We start from the raw sequence: 20,584 nt of genomic DNA, 5'->3' as shown, positions 1-20,584 counted from the left end.
TTAAATGGCTTTGAATATAGCCTGGAGTGCCTTTTCATTTCATTTTAAATTACATCTCGATGCTTTGCTAATACTTCCAGTTCCCAATTCAGACGAGGATGTGGTGGAACAGAAGAAAACCGCCCTGGAAGAATGATATCCTTCAGAATACCCCTGCCGTTTCCAATGATTCAATTACAAAGCAGTGCTACACATTGATCTTATAAAAAAACATTTAGAAGAAAAAACATACAGCACTCCAGTAGTTTCATATTGAGTTTACATCAGGAAAAGACCATAACACTAGAAGACTATAAAAGAAACATAATACCTTTGTGTGTTTCTATATTCAATTAATATTAAAACACATCACTCTGACTTGACCTAAAGGGATTACAGTAGAACCAGTAAGGGCCAATGCAGCACCCCCTGTGGAAGCTTGGTTCTGCCAGGACACAAACCTGTGCTCCCCTGACTGTATGACTCACCCTGCACACCACATGATCATGGTGACTTGCTACGGGACCAAAAGTGAGAATCTTTAGCCTGAACTGCAGCACTTGGCTGGCTAGTATTTGCGACATGTAACTTTTAATACAGGCGCCGATTCTCCAGGATTTAGAAAATGCCAACTGTTACTGCATTTGACAGGTAATGAGGTCAACAAATTTGTGCATTACCCACTGGCAAATTAACCTTGTTTAAGTCAGGGAGCTGTGGTGCCTAATGCTCCCATCTAGTGGAAGCCGAGAGAAGTACATGACACCTCTGTTAACAACAGGAATCAACCATGTTTCAATGTTCATTAATAGAAAAGATATGCTAGAGCCTTAAATTAGGCCCACTGTAATCTAATCACTCGTGTGAACCAATGCAAATCTGGATTCATGATACATATCCTCACAAGTCAACCACACAACCATTAGACACCAAACCTACAACCTGATTCCACAGCCCTCTCAATTCTGATCTCCAGGGAACAGTGCAATACAGCCAGCTCATACTGAGACTATGAAACAGAGAAATCTGCCCCAAGCAAGAGTTCAGCTAGTGACTGTAGATTCAAAAACAAAAACTTAATAACTTAAATCGTGGACATCGACAAAGACTTCTTGTCAAAATATTTGTTATTGAATTTAGTATAATTTGATTATTTTAGTAAATGTAGCAATATTGAGCGTTTATAGTTATGGTTGTTAATTGACAAGCAACTCGCTTCGAGGATCAGAGATAAAAACCTAGGATTTGTTTTATTTGTTCACCCATGAACAGACTCCCTTGAGATGGCAGGTCTTGTTGACAATGGTGCCCTGACAGCAAACCATTCATACACAGCCATTAAAAAACAAAAACATCAAAACACATCAACATAAACCAATAAACCACAAATCACTACACTCAAATTAGAGTCCCCAGAATAAACATGCTTATGTTGCAATTTATTAAAAGCAGGACCAACAGCAACGCTGAAGGAAACTGAAAGGTAGTTTCAAAAGAATGGACCACCATTTCAAAACAACAGCACTGGATCTAGAGCAATTCCAGAGCTCTCACTACATTCATGCTGGTTAGCAGGCAATTGAAATGACACCAGCTGTCTCCTCACACACAAACTGCAGCGCGAGCAAGCTGTGACATAACTAGTAGCTCGCTCACACACAACCACATATGAACACAGCCTCAACTGAGATTATGCAGACAATCTTAGAATATAGCACATTAAACTGATTAATGGTATATAGATTAACTATATGGCAAGTTCACTTTTAAAAAAATTCTTCATAAAATAATGAGGTAGATTACTTATAGTTACTTCATCAAGTTTCATTAAAAGTTAATTCACACGCAACGTGTTCAAACTAAATAAAACAGTTAAATTATTTGCGATTGTGTTACAATTAATTAATTTAGTTCCATGAAAGGAAAATGCAACTGGAACTAATTCAACGGTTTCTTGAAGCTTTGACTTTTGGTCTGCTGGCATGGAAACTCAATCTGTTGAAGTGTCCATTACAAAAACTCTCCTCTCCGCAACAAAGTCTTCAGTTCCACTTTGGATCAAACTTGGCAACAAAGCTTTCAATTCTCAATAGAATCAACAAACAGATGCAACAAAGTCTTTACTTCTCGGTATAGGATCCACAACAGCGCCTAGCCGCTCTGTCCTCTTCGCTGAACCTTTTAGATTTGCAGGTAGCACGGCAGTTTCTTTTGGATACTATGGTTTTAGGTTTACAACAGACCCAGACTAGTTTGTCTAATAACAGTCGCTGGAAGTTTCATAGAAGTCCTGCAGCCAGGCCTCAGTCTCGTTGCTTGTGGTCACTGACTCTCTTGCAGCTTGCTTCCTCATCTTGGGTCTGTTTTCAGGCAGAGTCCTGGAGTTGCAGCTTTGTTTAGCACAGTGGCAGCACCTTGTTCAGCATTCAATGTGGAGTGCAAAATGTTCAGTTTTGCTTAAATATTTATATTTTTTTCCCCACTCTGCTGAGTAGCTACTTTCATGATGTAATTTGTGTATCTTGCCTATTTAACTCCCAGTCTTTTGATGTTTTAATGTGCTTTTCCACCGGGACATCGCTAGTTGTCTTCCTTGCGTGAAAACGATTGTTGTTGCAAGTGTGAATTATCTGTACATAATTCAACTGTCCGCTCAGCCTAATCCAGTTCAGGTGCCGGTCCTCTAATAAGTAGGTCACATAGTTCAGTATGTCTGCCAGGAACCAAGGGGCCCTTTTTCTTAAGACACACCAGTTTCCTTTTTTTTCCCTAAGGACACAGCAGTTTCATTAAATTAGTAAAGCTATAAAATTAACACATGTTCATGTATTATCATATTAAGGGAATATGTCCCACAAATGGCTTCAGTCCCCCTGTGTTGCAGTGATCCAGGGTATGTCATCTGCCATCACATGCCCACTGACACAGTTTCGTTTCATCACTGATCTGCAACAGAGATGCTATTGCCCAGAGATGCAGCATGGAATTGATTGAGTAAGGGCTTCTCATTTAAATTCAAGATGACAGTGATGGGTTCTGTAGGGCAATGAAGACTAGATCAAGCTGCACCGTTGTAAACTGCCACAAGCTTTGACAAAGGTCTAAGAGGTGAAGTTCCATGAACAGTTCTCTGATATGATCACAATAATCAAGATGCTCTTAAATTAGGTTTTAACTCCCGTCAGTTGTGACTTTCTCCCTAGTTAGAAGTTATTTTTTTCTCTGACTGATTTTAGCTTGTGGCTTTTTAAAATAAGGCTATTCCACTGTTATCTCCCACAATCGCTGAGCATGAACTAAAGTGATTTCCCCCACCCCACCCCCATCTCGTTATGGACAAGAGAAAAAGTTTCAATGTCTCAATTTGTTATTATAATACTGTAGCAGAAACAAGAAACTGCAGCGGAGTAGCCTACTTTTATTCTAAGTGATTTTGTTTCAACAAGTTTAATGCAAGTGTACTCATCTTTTTGTACAAACTCTACATGTGTGATAATCATTAGTACCAGCACTGGAAGCTTGCTTGTGCAATGCCACGTAAACTGTAGACATGAATCATATAACACACGTCTTTGTGTTAATTATTTTGTAACGGTTTTGCAAGATGTATTTGGGCCTCATGCAAAACAAATAATTTGATAGTTTGGATGAGCACACAAGGTACAAGTTCACATTTTTAATAGTTGCCACTAGAAGGTAACAAAGTGCAGTATAAGGCACAGCAAATTCTATGAGAAATGTTTATAAAAATTCAGCATGCATTCCACTGCAGTATGTCCTTTCATTACTTTAGTAGAAATCCCATGATCATGGAAACACTGGTATGTATTATTGGATATATAAAATCTCCCTGCAGCAAACTTTGCAAATGGGCTACGAGCTGCTTGCTTCACCGGTGCTGCCAAACACAAGACTGTACAAACCACTGACAGTCTGAAAAGTAAACTAATTTTGGAGTATAGTCTGCTGCAGAGCTTCACTTTCTAACAGCTTTCCAATAAGCTTGCAGTCACAGTCTGAGCACAAATGCCCCAAATCTGTGATTGCATCATTCAAACTGGGAAAAAAAAAAAAAAAAAAATTCAACCAAACAGAACCTGAGCTCTTTTTAAAGTGTGTGACAGATAGACAGGAATCTATTCCAAGTGCAGCTGCAAAACCCAGCTGGAGAGCCTGCCTCCTGCTTGAAACAGGAGAGCAAAACTTTCTTGGTATTAAAGCGCGTGTAAAATGAATGGAATAAGAGATTGTAGAATTCAGCCAGCGAAACAATCCCCCTCTTCAGAGCTCTGTCTCCACCCTTCACAACTGGCAATTTAAAAGAAGACGGCTGTAATTTGCAAGGAAGCAGCTTGACAGAGAAGCATGAACTATTCAGTCAAGCTGCTGCCAAGTTCCTTAAGAAGAGGGTTCCTGGTTGATTTCAGAAGACTTTGATTAACCTTGTGTCTAACAGTTGCTTATCCATCGCTTTTCTTTGGACTTCTGGAGTGGTACAGTACCTAAACGTGTTGCTTTCACTGCCTTTTACTGTCTTGAGCTTATCCAGAGAAGTGTTGGGACTAAGATTTTTTATCTGGCTTTGAACTTACTTTGAGGTTGTCTGGAGATTCCGAAGTGCTGGGAGGATCTGGCCAGAGAGCATCTGGTGCCCCAAGCGAGTGTCGATTATACTGCCCCATATAGTCAGAGAAGGGAGTTTTTAGCAGGGAGTTTCACTTCCATTTTAAATGAGAAGTAAATGCGGTAAAGTACTAGAATGTTGCTTAATGTACTGGTTAAAGACAAACAAGTCTTATTTAAGCCAGGCGCTTTTGCTTATTAAAATGTGTTATAGTGAAAAATATATTAGCTGAATAATTAAGTTATTTACACAACTGCTAGTAAAATCATACAGAAATGCAGTAAAATAACTGGTACACCAGACTGCACATTAAACCCTACCATATGAATAGAGTGCAACTCATGTCTGCTTATATAAGGACAACAACAATACTAAAACCACTTTCACACTAGCATGCTCGACCCGGGTCAGGACCTGGTGTCATACAGGTTGGCTACACGAGTTCACACTGCTTTTGATAAAGCAGAGTTGACCTGAGTGACAGGTGCAAGTACACAATGTGCGTATCGATGCCCCAGAAGCAGCTTGTTATGGACACTTCCAAGCTTCTCTGGATTGAACTGTCAGTCTAGATGTTGATTAGAGGAAATGTTTTTTCATCCCTGCTTCAATCTGGCTCATGGTGTGTCTCAAACAACAAAAACATTGCTAAACAGAAACGTTTCTTGTGGAAGTGAAACCTTGCAGGTGTGACCAGGTGGGTCGCTGCGACCCGGTTTAACCCGGGTAAGACCCAGGTATGTGGTTTGACACTACGCAGATAGTGAGAACCCAGGTCGGAGTGCCAGTGTGAAACTCACAGAATTTGCAGTATTACTAACTGGGAAATATGTGAACCTTGTAATTCCCCCTTTTCAGTTAGTTTAGCATGATTGAGGTTTTTTATAATGTATGTTTTAAAAAAAAAAACTTGTATCACACTTTCATTGCTCCAGGTGCATACTGTGGATGTGTAGGTCACGGTTAGCAATATCATTCTACACATAGCTCTTATGTTGTACTGACAACTGTGGCAGGGTATCATGATAATAAACATCTTTTTTTTTTCCTTTTTTTTCTCGCAGTTCATAGCAGCACGTCTATAAACCATTTAGGTAGGACACACACGACTGTTCATTACATTGGAAAAAAAAAAAAAGAGGTAAAGTAATTTAGGACTAAGAAATGGGGTGTGGTGCCCTCATAGTTACAGCAGTCAAAAATTGTCTTTAAATTTAATCAAATCGTTAATTGTGTGCCAATGTTGGTGACACAAGCCTCAATTCATGTTTAACATTGCTAGTAACAAAACGGCTGTCCCCGGTTGGCCCCGGTTGCCCCACGTACACTCAGGGACTGTACCAGTATAGGAGGGACAGTCAGACACTCAACTTCCTTTCTTTGTTACGATAAATTGTTTGAGAAACATATCTTGCAGTCGAGCGCATCAAGCAAACGAAATCACGTCTCCTTAATATTTTGAACACAAGACACCTACGTTCAGTATCAATATAAATTGGTCTCAGGCCTCTGCATTCTGCATACTACCTTATATGTATAAACAACACAATCGAGTCCAGCAGTTGCAACTGCAAGCACAATATACCGACTGAACCAAACAAGAGAAACACATTTCACGTTAGGAAAGCAAGTACTCTATTGCAGTACTTAACATTGTACAGCATTGCAAATTATTTTTTTATATATAATTAAAACTGTAGAAAACCAAACTTTTTTTTTTTTTTTTTATTATTATTTTTTTTTTTTTTTTTTTTAGTATATCACTTACCGTTTAAGCAGACTACTCTCGAGCCGTACTTAAATTGTTCTTCGTCCTCCAAAAATGTGAAAGTAAAAAATGATTTTAACAAAGTCTTCCTGTCAGAGTGGAACTAGTGCATTCCTCTTTAGTTTGTAGGCTATCAAGACAGCGGTTAAAGTGTTTCGGGTCCTCTGCGTTGAGTTTAGTATCTCACAATGCAGCGTTTTCTGTACAGGCAGAGCTCGCGAACTGCTAGTCCCTCCCCGCGGCTCTCTTGCCCTTTTTGTCCAAGATGATGTCATGGATATGGGCAGGAATTTCCCCACCCGGCGGGACTGTGATAAAAACCCTGCCTCCGGGCTCACATTCATTTACATGTCACTCCCTGACTGCCAACTAAAAAGGCGTTATAGTCTAACAGTGTATGGTAGTAAAAGCATATGGTGCAATAAAGCGCAGCGAGAGCATGATAAAGCATGTATTCTCTTTGTAAATAATAACGAAATCATATTAAAAAAAACATGGCAAACCAGTGTAAACTACGGCAAGTGGATAGCAGGCTATATAACCATGGGAAAACGTGGCAAAACCACAATAAACAAATAAATACCTTGCAAGAAATGCGTGATTTAGGATTAAACACAATAAAACTAATACAGTTGGTTGATATGGAAAAATACTTAATAGGAATACATGAAGGATAAATCACTTTTATATTAACATGGTATATCTTAAATACAAGGTGTCACATAAAGCAGGCTTCATTAGCAGTATTATACATTGACTATGTTCTGTTAGACCAGCCGGCCACAACATCAATTTATCGATTTCTTTCCTTAAGCCCGGACTGTACAGTCACTTAACAGGCAAAGCTTGCTGCTTTACTGGCCAGTGTTACAGGCAGCTACAGTTGAGCAGATTACTGCTACTCGGACTGAAAAATAAGAAAAGAAAGTACTCAGTTCAACACACTGTTTTGGTCGTGTGCTATGCCCAAACACATGCATGTCAGGTCTCAAGATTTACTTGTAAAACTCACGGCTTTTCACAATTTTGAGTCTCAGGCCCCTGCAATGGATTCCCTTTCAATTGAATGACAACCATTACTGAATGGGAAAGAGCCCTCTCGGACCGTCAATCACTGAGCATATATAAAAAAGCTGCCCTATCAGGGCCCTGCTGTGAGGGGAAAGTCCCTCCCACCTGCTGTTGAAGAGGGACTTCCTCACAGTAACATATCGCCATTTTCTCTCTCACTCCACTGGTCACAGATTGGGTCGTGCTTTCTTTGCCCGAATTTGACCAATTTGTCTGTTTATTCACCGTCAAATTTAATTTCCACGGTAGAATCAGCATTTCGAACGTTTGAGAGTGCCACTACCGGATTCTCGCGCCAGTTTACTGACTAGAGCTGGTTTCGACCCCTCTTATTGAGGCTGAATCGGCTGCATACCTCGGCATCGACCATGGTTTTCCTGTTGACTTTGAGACTGAGAAAAACAGCACCACCTACATCCCGGTGCCTACCGTGCATACCATTGGCACCGACCTCTGAACAGGTTGACTCGGCACCGACAGCTCTCTCCCCGACTTCGATCCCCACACGATTGACTCGGCACCGGCTGACTAGCTTCGGATCGGTCTACAGCCCAGTACCGACCACGCTACACATCGCAGCGCCGACAGCGCTCTCCTCGGCACCAACTGGTTCGGCACCGGTGAATCGCTTAGGAGCCATCTAAAGCTGCGAAGCTGCCCCCGCTACAGTGACCAGAGAGCTGTCCACACACACCTGGGTCACCCTCCCCTTCTCCACCCGGAGGGGATGCTCACCAGGGGACAGTCACCGCACAGGCACCCCTCCCCTTCCAGGAACTGGTGCGCTCCTCCTGGAACAATCCAGCGTCTGCACCCTCAGCCTCCAGAACAGAAGCCCAAGAAGCGGGCCTAGGCACATTCCCCACTATTGGGGACACGGTCTCGGTACTGGTGCAAGGTTTCTCCTTCACCAGGGGGGATAAGGACCTAACCTGTTCATCTAAGCCTTGGATGCCATGCTCAAGAAGGCATACGCATCAGCAGCACTGTCAGTAAGAGTAGCAAACGTCATGGCGATACTGGTGCTTTATCAAACCCAGTTAGTGGAGAGGCTGCAGGAAAGATCCACAGAGGAAGACATAGGGGAGCTCCAGGCAGTGGCAAAGGCGATAACTGACCTAATGGGGGAGTTAGGCCAGGCATCAGGGAGGTCGTTGGCAGTGATGGTGGCTGCTCACGGGCAATAGTGGCACTATTGGATGCCCCCATTAAACAGGGGCACACATTTGGGGCGACCATTGATGTGAGCCTTGAGAGGTCCCACAAGGCCACGGAGGTCGCCTCCAAATTTTCACACCTTCCGGCTTACTGTCAGCGCCCAAGGTGGCATTCACAGTCTGCTGGGGTAAAAGGATCTGAACACCGCCCTCCACCCCAAAGTATACAAGCAGGCAGAGGCAGAGCCGGCGGCAAGGGACCAACAGCGGCCAGGGGAAACCGATTCTCCGGCTGGAGACCGAGGCCGGGTCCTAAGAAAGACTCACCCCCTCCCAAGCCCAAGGGAGACTGAGAATGTGCCCGCTTCAAGCCTGGGTAAATACGCTCAAGGTGCACCCGGTCCGAGATCGGTACTGGCTGGTGCGAGTGTCCAGACAATTCCGGAAGACACTGGAGTGGTGGCTCCGTCCCGGCAATTTGCACCTCAGATCTCCCCTCGGATCCCCATACAGAAGGGAAGTGGTCACTATAGATACCTCCAGCCTGGGCTGGGGAGCGGTCTGGAATGGAAGAGGAATAAGAGGTCAGTGGAAAGGACATTGGCAGCAAGCACACATAAATGCCCAAGAGCTGCAAATAGTGAACCTGGTGTTATCTCATTTTCGCCAGCTGTTAGTGCACAAACATGTGCTGGTCCAGAGGGACAATACTACAGTGGTAGCCTACATAAACTATCAAGGCGGCCTGCACTCGTCGGGCCTTTAACACACAGTGCACAGACTCCTATTCTGGACGCACAGAAACTTGCATTCCATCAGCATAGTTCACCTCCCCGGTGTGGACAATAAGGCAGCAGACCTCCTGTCCAGAAGAGCTCCAGACAGCTGGGAATGGAGACTGCATCCTCAAGTGGTGAAACAGATTTGGGAGAGGTTTCGTACTGCATGAGTCAACCACTTTGCCACAGCCGAGTCCACTCACTGCCCCCTATGGTTCTCCATAGAGAGAGACGGGGGGCACCCTGGGAGTAGATGCTCTAGCTCATCCCTGGCCACAGTGGCTTTTGTATGCATTCCCTCCGCTACCATCAATACCCCTGACACTAGAGAGAATCGGGGTAGAGAGAGCACAGATTCTGCTGGTTGCACCCAGATGGCCGAGACGCCCTGGTTTGCTCTCCTGTCAGACATGTTGTCAGGTCAACCGTGGCAGCTCCCGCTGCGCAAGGACCTCCTGAGCCAAGCGGAGGGGTTATTATGGCACCCGAACCCAGCTCAGCTTCAACTCTGGGTCTGGCAGTTGAATGGAGCCGTTTATTCAGACGAGGTTTGCCAGATGCAGTAGTAGAAACACTACAGTCTGCTAGGGCATAGAGCTCTAGAGCACAGTGCTCATACATGTGGAAAGTCTTCCAAGACTGGTGTATTGCCGAAGGTCCCGATCCTGTGACGTGCCCTATTGAGATGATATTAACCTTCTTACAACACTTGTTTGAGGCAGGAAAATTAGCGTCCACTTTGAAGGTATACCTGGCAGCAATATCAGTGTGCCACAACAAAACTGACTGTGTCCGCTGGGGCACATTTTCTGGTAGGGCAATTTCGTAAAAGGGCTCGGAGGCTTTGTCCTCCCATGACAAGTATGGTCCCTAAGTGGGATCTAGAACTGGTACTGCGGGTCCTTACGGGTCCCCCATTCGAGGTCATGGTGTCAGCAGAACTGCGCCCTGTTTCCTTGAAGGTGACGTTTTTAATAGCCATTATGTCTGCCAGGCTAGTAAGTGAGCTTCATGTGCTGTCCATCGATGACACATGTATGGCTTTCACTGTAAATGACTCGCGGGTAACATTAAGAACAAATCCATCCTTTTTGCCAAAGGTGGTATCCTCATTTCATATTAACCATCCAGTGGTTTTGGAAACTTTCAGACCTCCCCCGCATTAGTCAGGAGGATCGTAGACAGCACACGCTCTGCCCAGTTCAGGCTCTGCGCTATTACCTGGATAGGACGGCGTCCTGGAGACAGTCCAATGGGTCCTATGCGTCCTGCTCTAGAGGTCAGGCCCTATTGAAGCAACGTCTAGCACATTCTACCAGGGGCCAGGCGCCTCCTTAGATGAGCTCTGCAATGCTGCTACATGGACAGGTACTCAGACATTTGCGCGTTTTTAATGCCTTGATGTTGCAAACAGAGAGAGACCCTCTCTGGGCTCTAGGGTGTTGCAGGCAGCATGCCCTTAAGCATCATGTGGGCTCTGTGGGTATCGCCGTGAGGCTGTACTGTTGGTAATCTGGAGGAACGATGGCTTTGGTACAGCTTCCCATTCGCTAATGGTCGTCATTCAATTGAAATGGAATGTTAGGTTATTACCATAACCCTGGTTCCCTGAAAGAGAATGACAACCATTACCCTTTGAGGTCGTGTCCCCAGCTGACCTCTGATATGCTGTTTCCATTGCTTTATATTCCACTAATATTCTGTATACTAGTACAATATACCATCCCCAATATTCAGATGTGGGACGTTCCTCTTCATATTCTGAATATGCTGTTTACATGGCGGAATATACAGTGGCTCTCAAAAGTATTCACCCCCCTTGAACTTTTCCACATATTGTGTTACAACATGGAATTATTACAGAATTATTTTCCGTTTTATATTTGTAATTAATTTAGAAACATTTGTAGATTTTATTTTTCAATTTGACATTATGGACTTTATTTGTGTTGATCAGTGACAAAAACTCTTAATTAAATCAAATTTCATTCCATGCTGCAACACAATAAAATGTGGAAAAGTCCAAGAGGGGTGAATACTTTTGAGAGTCACTGTACATTTTGTTTATTCAATATTCCGAATACTAGTGGAATATTACTGGCAATGTAAACGCACTGATTCTCTCTCGTCTCAGCAGCCGCTTCGACTACTTATCCCCTAGTCCAGGCCACGCCACCAGTGCACCTGCCACCAATCCAAGCATGCACGGCTTCCCGCTCTTGGCCCTGGTTTTCTGCTCTCGATCCGTTACAATTTACCCCTGATTTGTGGCAATGTTGCAACCAGGTCCCGCTCGCGCTGCAAACTCTCTGATGTCACTTAACACATGCTGCCATTGGACCATTGACTCTGGAGCACAAAACTCTCCAAAATGTGGTTACAGCAGACCAGGGTCAATACAATAGGTTTAAATTTGTATTGTTTTAAATACACCACCTTCAGAATTCTCAGAACCAATGTAGTGTTATTTTATAAATCAATGGATATACTGGACTACACCACCCCCTTTTAGTATATAGGAATATAGGAGACGGGAACTCCTAAGAATAAAATCCTCACACAAGAACCCTTCAAATAAATGAAAGTACAAGGGTATGTACAGTTTGAAACAGAATTTATTTATAAAATGGGAACAATCTTCAATTGAATCATACACAAGTTAAAAACAATTACAAATCACTCTATTCAGATAGGGGGTATATATAAGTAGCAAAAGCAATAATGTTTAATATAAAAGGTTCAAATAGACAGTATTTAATGGTAGCAAATTCAATAGTATTTAATACAAAGGTTCAAATAGGACGTATTTAATAGTAGTGAATTCAGTAGTATTTAGTTATAGAGATTGTTAAAGGCAGCCAACCACTAAAAGCCAGGCGAGCGATAAAACCACCTTGTGAACAATCACACACACACAAAAAAAGAATCTGTCAAACAATAAAGAAAACGAATCAATTTAGTCTACAAAATTATCAAAAAGTGCATAAATCTACCAAAAATAACAGAATATAACTTGCATAGCGCAGTGCTCCACCGAATACCAAAATCCAAAGCAAAACACCCTGTGACTATCACTGTCAAGGCCTCAGAAAAACTCCACAAAAGGTTTAGTTTCAATATAGGCTATGGACAAATGATATGTAAAACTATTCACAGGATTCCCATTAGCAGCGTCTCCACACACAAATGCATTTATTGAAATACAATTTTAAAAAAATCACAATACCTAGGGTGAGTTGTAATCTTTAAACCCACACTGCACATACCCCTAAACAAAAAATTATCTCAGGCGAGTCCACGTTCAAATCATCTGATGGCCCACCCTACAGATACCGGAACTAAAATAGAACCGCAATTAAAAATAATTCTTCAAGTAAAAGAATCACACTGAGCAGAGGGGAAATGTAACCGACCTATCTTAATTCGCCAAACGCTGGTCAGACAACCGGAGCAGACAGCTACCGTAGGAAATGTGTACTATTGCGTAATGAAGGAACATACTGTTTTTAAAAGGTAAGAGTAACCAATTAATCAATCAATCACGTTTGTGATCTTAAAATCTGTCACACCTCTTAATTGTGCAGGTCAATTGTGCTTAAGTTGCCGTTGAGAATGCCGGGACTCCGGGAGCCCAGAAGTAGGTTAGTTTAGGATATTGTTCCCAAATAGTGAATAGAGAGGATTTATATATTTAGGATTTATATAGAGCAGTAGATTATTTTTAGTGGGACTAGCGCTTGACATTTGTGTGCAAACTTTTATTTCTAGATTTGTTTTCTTTTAGCTTTTTTATTAAATGTGACACTACGGTTACCATTGCTGGTACCCTAGTGGCAGCACTTGTGTTAATTTAAATATGCGCACATGTGACATGTCAACACCCAATGTGTTTGCCTCAGTATTGTTCAGTAAAGGCCCCTCACGGTACCCCGTTACAAGCCCCTTGTCACTTTTTTTAACTATGAAATTGCACACCAGCTTAAAGTCAATAAAGCAAGGCAATTTAACAATGCAATGCAGAACTTTGTCCTGAATGTGAAATTAGCATGTTAAACATACACAAAACTGTCGTGTTATTAAAAAGAGCAACCCAGACCCACCCCCTACCCCCCTAATGATGGGATGAAAATAACCCAAACAGACACACAGAGTACAGGCCAGGGAGAGGCAGCGCTGGGGTTGACAGTGCATGCCATACCATCTGATGGTTTCAAACGTTGTATTCACAGTTCTAGTGGGGGAGTCAGGAGCAGCAGGGAGCCCACTCCAGACAGCGTGTAGGTTCCCTGATTCAGCAGCTGGTTTCCTCCGTTTCATTAAACACGGCTTTACATCCTTTAAACAAGCTGAATGACTGCTTTCAAGCAGACAAGAAACCTTGAGGAAAACAAAACAACTCTTGTTCACATATTGAATGCTGTGGCACCAAACAACTTTTGGAGAGGCTTCTCAAGCTTTAGCCTTCTGAATTTGCTGGCCAGGCTGATACATATGTACTGTATATAGTATAACTTTGTCAGTAGTGTGTAGGACCAATGAATCTGCAAGGTGCTGTACATGTTTTGAAGGGATGCATGTTCCTCATTGACTGCCAGCCTCTAATCCCTTCGGGGCCCCTAGGTGTAGAAATCTGCAGCAAAAATTGCTCACCAGAAAAGTGATCCCTTTTGAGACTATAATGTGTTCATTTCGGTTAGGGAAGCAACTGACAACCAATCACCTGCTATACACTCTGTAAGTCTTTCAAATCTGCAGCCTTTGTGACTGATAGAAAGCTGAAGCAGATGAGCTACAGCTTTCATATTGTACAGAATGTAAGGAATCCATTTACATAATAAATCATCAGTTATGAGAGGGACAACAAATAAAAGGGTTTTCCATTCTGAACAACCTGAAAAGGCCTCCTTTAACATACAATACAAACAGACAGTCAGACAGACAGAGAGCTATAGACAGTAAGATTGATAGATACTGTAGCTAGAGAGAGATAGATAGATAGATAAAAAGAGGGGAAGTGATTGTGAGAGTGCTAACAAAATGGCGTTTAATAATAGTTGGACTCTAAGTATCTGAGTTATCCTAAATAAAGATGAAGAGTTGTAGATAGCAGTTTAATTGGAAACAAACATGGTAAAAATAAAATTGTCCTAGACGAGGGTGAGTCATTCGTCGGAACAAGGGACTATTTCCAGCAGTAAAGCAAGCTGTAGTCAGGGTGGGAATTGTTCTCAGTCTCCTTTTAGTCATAGGAAGATGACCACAACTTATTCTGTGTTTGAGAACTGAAGCCTGTATCCTTTATAAACTGTCCCCACCCCCATTCACAAACATGCAGCCAAAATGTCACCCTTCTACACAACCGGGGACTTTTTAATTGTATCAGTGTAATTAATGTATGCTCTGTAGTCAGTCTCATTCCAATGGTACAGCACAATCAGACCTATCATTCCAATGGTATAGCACAGTCAGACCTATCATACCAATGGTACAGTACAATCAGACCTATCATTCCATTGGTATAGTACAGTCAGACCTATATCGCTGGAACAAAAGGATCAAAGAAGCAGCATAGCGCTGAACTGGACTAGTGAGCATATCGTGAAATTAAATTTAAAAAACAAGCCCAGTTTTAGCCCCTTGGTTAGCACTCCTCTAAAGAAGGTGCTGTGATAATGTTGCTGTATGGCATTAATATCTCACTAATGCAGTGAAAAACAGTTGTATTGCTTTTACTGAATCCAAAGATGTTTTCAGTGAGGGTTATTCAAAAAGAAGCTTTGTATTCTTTTCAAAACAACAAAAAAATGTGAAGCAAAACAAAGGCTGCATTAGAACAGCCTTCTTCATACAAAAACCAGGAACAAATTGCAGATTCATTCATTTTCCAGGGTCTGTAATGCCTTTCAGACAGACTTCCTGTCCTGCTGCTGACTCGATCTCTTGGCCAGCATGAACCCTTCCTCATCACCCTGGCAACCACATCAAAGGCTGGTTTCAAAGCCAGGCCCTTGCCATGTCCTACATGCATAGAGCAGCGCCCTCTGTGGGATCAGAGGGTCTAAAAACTGTACAAGACACAGTCTATTCAATTATAAACCCCTATAGCAATGTCACTCTGGAGATTTAGTATAGCTAAAGGTTTGAAATATATTTTATGATATTTTATAAATAATTATATAAATATTTTAATGAACAAGACATCTCATAGGTAGAATGGTCCCCTGAAATGTTCTCCTTTTTCTAGGAAAGCAGTACAACTGGAGATGGGAATTTTTGTTTCTTACCAGTTCAGTGGTATCCTCAGTGATTCATTTACTAACAATGCTGAATGTCTGGGTGGAGCACTTGTTCTCTGTTTTACCCACAGTGATTTTCCTGAGTGGTGGCTGCCAAGACTGGTGCAATATTCAATGTAGTGTTATCATTGGCAGTCCTAGGCCAGAAACCAATTTTTGTGGGTAAAATTAAGAGAAAATGTCACACTCCACACTGGTAATAAGTGCATCATACTTGGGGCACCACAGTACTGTGGGACAGACTGTTCATTAAAAACTATTGTGTATTTGATAGAAATGACTATTTTCAATTCAAGGATATCAGGATATTTAGTGAGCAAGTAGTGTGAGTGAAGTTATCCGGCAACAATCTCCCAATCCCGTTGTACTGCTTTCCTAGAAAAAGGAGAGTTTCACAGTACCATTCTACGTATCAGATGTTTTGCCCGTTAAAATATTTAGCTTATTTTTAAAGAGACAATTATATATTAAGAGATGCCAGGGTATTTCATTAGTAAAGGCCTGAGTGAGGAAACTGAGCAATACAATCCCCACCACTATCTTGCTGTAAATCATGTGTTGTTGACATAATTTGTGAAGGTACTATATGTTACTGACATAATTATCCAATTTAGTTATGCAGTTATTTACCATAAATTATTGAGAGTATCAGACTTCCTGATGAGATAGGGAAGCACCTATGTATTTGTAGGTCGCACTTCGAATTTACTTTACTTGACTAAAATGAATGGGGAGGTTTTATAATGCCCTTTCTAACATGTGCTGTAGCACCATTTCTGTGTTTCTTCTTTTGTACATTAATAATAATAATAATAATAATAATAATAATAATAATAATAATAATAATAATAATAATAATAATAATAATCGTGAAAATGTATCAATATCTAAACAAACAATAAAAAACATCCATAAATCTTGTACTTGAGCCAAACAGAACGGTTTAAATGAGCTCTGTTCATAAAGCTAGAAGTTGCTTGTGAATTATTAAAGACGCCACTAACAGTCTGGTACAAGCATATCAAACTGTATTTCATTCATAAAAATAGACCTAAACATTCTGTATATAACTCAGCTTTGTGAACAGAAAGAGGTCATGCAGATTTAAAGACGCTAATAATATCCTGTCCAGCAGGTGTCAGTGTAACATGCTGTTTTCCCTTGAAACTGTATAACGTGATCTCAGTGCAGTATTATACCTTATGCAGTGAGGCTGTGTTTTGTTTGTATTATTATTGATATATTTCTAGGATGCATACCCCTGCCTACAGGAACACTGGAGGTGTCCCATGTCTGTCTGCCACCCTTTAAGAGTTCTGTGTGTATCTAAAGAACTGCTTGTACAATTGTTTGGGAATGAGCTAAGGACATTCTCTAGAACAAATCATTGATAACAGTAATCTGAGGGTATACAAAGACTGCCTGCCTGCCTGTCTGTCTGTCTGTCACACTTCCATTTTTACATATATGTTATGTAGAAAAATGCTTATGGAGTTCTAATAAAATTTGCTCAGTAACTTTTGAGCACATGTATCATAATCTGGTGACTGCCCAGGAGCAGCACCCCCTGGATTGAAGTGCTGTGCACCTGCTTCCATCATATACAGAGGTTACAGTTTTGCTCAGTGGCTTTCAGCACTCCACTATAAAAATGGTTCCATTGCCACTGGGTCTGTCAGTATTTTATGCTTACATTTTTACTTAGTCTTCTTGAGAACTGTGACAGGGCACAAGCACTATTGCATTGGTGCTCTTCTAGTTTAGCAGGGATAGGGTTATTGCTAACTCTGCCAAATACATGTACAGACTGTGGCTGGGACTTGATCGTTAATTAATCAATTAAGCCCAGCCACAGATGTCTACAAGGAGCAGTCTCTCCACACGTGGAAGACGAACCCAGTGCAAGAAAAAAAGCAAAGAAGCAAAGCAGAGCAGAGCAATGCAGGTAACTACCTCCACAACATGAAGAAACTGCTGACAAGCATCCAACTTGTGAAGTACCTTGCTCTACCTGGGAGATCATATGAATAGTTGTACCATATTTAAAGAGCCAGTACCCTTTTCTTTTGTGAACCATTTTATTTTTGTTTCTTGTAAATAAACACACAACAGTGCTTTAACTGCAATTTCTACATCTCTGTCTGTTATTTGTATAGCTTAAGAGCTGCAGCACACACTGCAGCCCTCCCACATATGGCAGGAAGAAGAAGATTTTCAGAAGATAGATAGATAGATAAATAAATAAATGAAATAATGGATTCATCAACCCTCTTTGACTGGTTCCTGGAACACAGCAAGAAGCCAAAAATAGCTGTCCCTCTGGTTATCTGGAGCCTTACAAGAAAAGACAGACCTCGCTGGTTCTTGTATTCACGGAAGTGCGTAGCAAACTCACTGGAGGAGGCTTTCCATATGGTCCTACAATACTTGGACGAGAACCTAACAAGAAAGCAACTGATGGAAGACCCAGATGGGGAGGAGCTGCCGTTTTTTGAGCTGGAGGATGAGGAGCCTTCGTCACGATGGCCAGAAAGACAGGAGCCATCATCAGCACATCCAGAGTTGCCATCATCAGGTCCAAAGCCCAAGAAGGACTGCATCAGTCTCCATAGCCCCAGGAAGAGCCGCACCAGTCTCCAAAGACAGGAGACTACCTGCTGCTCCCGCCTCCACCACAAGAGGGAGACTACCCACTTCCGCCTCTGCCTGCAGAGTTGCCGCTGCTTCCCTGGCCAGAGGCTCTCAAGGGTCCATTGCTGCTGTCACCCCAAAGGGTCTACACCTGCCGTCGCCTCCCAAGGGTCCACAGCTGCCATCATTTCCTGAGGGTCTGCAAGTGCTGTTGCTTCCTGAAGCACTGCTCCTGCCCGATTTGCCATGGCCTGGGGATGCCAGTTCGCCATCGTCCTAACAGCCAGAGAGACAGGAGCAGCCACCTTCATGTCCAGAGCCTGCGCATCCGGAGTGCCCAGTCCTCCGACCTATGCGGCTTCAGTCTGGACCTCTGGTCACTGGACCTAACTCTCAGGTCGTGGCAACTCTAGTCACAGCAGGTCCAGCTGTTCCCTACTCCACTCTCCCTGGTAACCCAGATGTCTGGGCTCTGTGGATAGATGTTGCGTGGGTTCCCTCCATCTCGATCTGCACTCCCCTGTCACTGCTGCTGGGTCCCTTTGGAAGGGCACTGGATAAGGGAACAACCCGCCCACCAAACAGCCCTCAAGCCCAAAGAAAAGGGACAAATGGACATGACAGGACTGGGAAAAAAATGGCTGTGTTTTAAAGGGGGGAGGGAGGGGGTTAGCCGCGGCATGGTCATGTGTGCTGTGCACATGAGGGGGAGATGTGTGACACGGCTCAAGCACTATCCCTGCCAAATACATGTGAATACTGTGGCTGGGACTTAATTGATTAATTAGGTGTATATAAGGAGCAGCCTCTCCACATGTGGGAGACGGACCAAGAGCAAAGAGCAGAGCAAAGCAAAGCAGAGCAGAGCAGAGCAAAGCAAAGCAAAGCAAAGCTAAGCAAACAGACACAAGACTTCCCTTGTCCTCTTTTTCATGACTGAACACAGGTAACTACCTCCAGAATATCAAGAACCTGCTGACAAGCATTCAACTTGTGAAGTATCTTGCTCTACCTGGGAGAGCGTGTGAATAGTTGTAACATATTTAGAGAGCCAGTACCCTTTTCTTTTATGAACAATTTTATTTTTGTTTCTCGTAAATAAATATGCACAATGGTGCTTTAACGGTAATTTCTACAACTCTGCCTGCTATTTGTATAGCATTAAGCTGCACAACACTGCTGCCCTCCCAGAAGAACATTTATTAAATTATAATACAATTTAAAAGAGACATTATTTTTCACAAACACTAATGCTTCCCATATATTCAGAGGACCGGTTGTTCAAGTTATTGAGAGTCAGATCACAATGTGAGGGTATGAAGAGACATCTTTCTGTAGATCAGACCCATTTCTACAGGTGCTTATGTAACAGGGTGCAGGCTGGGCGTGAACCGGCAACCCTACACACTGCAAGCAAGCATCAAAACCACAATGCAAAAGAGCCGGGCTCCTCTGCATCCCTGGTTTTAGAACTTTTAACCTCAAACAGTTGTGGTTGAAGTGGCTTGTGACATGCCCTCTGGTATTAAACACAAGCATGATGCAAAGATTTGGTAAGCACACTTCTTCTTTTTCAAAATCTCCCTATTCTCCAATCTCAAACCACACCCACTCTGCATGCTTTATACCCACTGAAATTCCCTGCAGCTCTCCGCTCTCAAACCACACCCATTGTGCATGCTTTATACTCCGTGAACTTCCCTGTAGCTCTCTGCTCTCCGGTCTCAAACTACACCCAATCTGCATGCTTTGTACTCTCAGAACTTCCCTGCAGCTCCCTGCTCTCCACTGTCAAACCACACCTAATCTGCATGCTTTATACTCCCTGAAACTCCCTGCAGATCTCCGCTCTCAAACCATACCCAATCTGCATGCTTTTTACTCCCTGAACTTCCCTGCTCTCCATTCTCAAACCACAGACAATCTGCATCCTATCAACTCCTTGAACTTCCCTGCAACTCTCCACTCTCAAACCACACCCAATCTGCATGCTTTATACTCCCTAAACTTCCCTGCAGCTCTCTGCTCTCCACTCTCAAACCACAACCAATCTTCCGCTTTATGCTCCCTGAACTTCCCTTCAGCTCTCCACTCTCAAACAACATACAATCTGCATGCTTTATATTCCCTGAACTTCCCTGCATCTCCCTGGTCTGCACTCTCAAACCACACCCAATCTGCATGCTTTCTACTCCCTGAACTTCCCTGCAGATCTCCACTCTCAAACCACACCCAATCTGCATGCTTTATACTCACTGAAATTCTCTGCAGATCTCTGC

The 20,584-nt window shown here is 42.6% G+C and overlaps 1 protein-coding gene across 2 annotated transcripts in view; it reads right to left on the bottom strand.

Annotated features, from left to right (window-relative positions):
* LOC121294497 (CD276 antigen-like) overlaps nt 1-6,620 on the bottom strand; it is a 124,858-nt gene extending 118,238 nt beyond the window's left edge. For both annotated transcript variants that reach the window (XM_041218253.1, XM_041218252.1), the window contains exon 1: nt 6,372-6,620. The gene's annotated coding sequence lies outside the window, so the exon portion shown is untranslated. The remainder of the gene's footprint in view (nt 1-6,371) is intronic.
* Nucleotides 6,621-20,584: the final 13,964 nt, after the last annotated feature.

The sequence above is a fragment of the Polyodon spathula genome, chromosome 19 (assembly GCF_017654505.1).
Source record: "Polyodon spathula isolate WHYD16114869_AA chromosome 19, ASM1765450v1, whole genome shotgun sequence".
Taxonomy (NCBI): domain Eukaryota; kingdom Metazoa; phylum Chordata; class Actinopteri; order Acipenseriformes; family Polyodontidae; genus Polyodon; species Polyodon spathula.
Note: the sequence above shows the minus strand (reverse complement) of the source record. Positions and strands in the feature narration are given on the sequence as shown.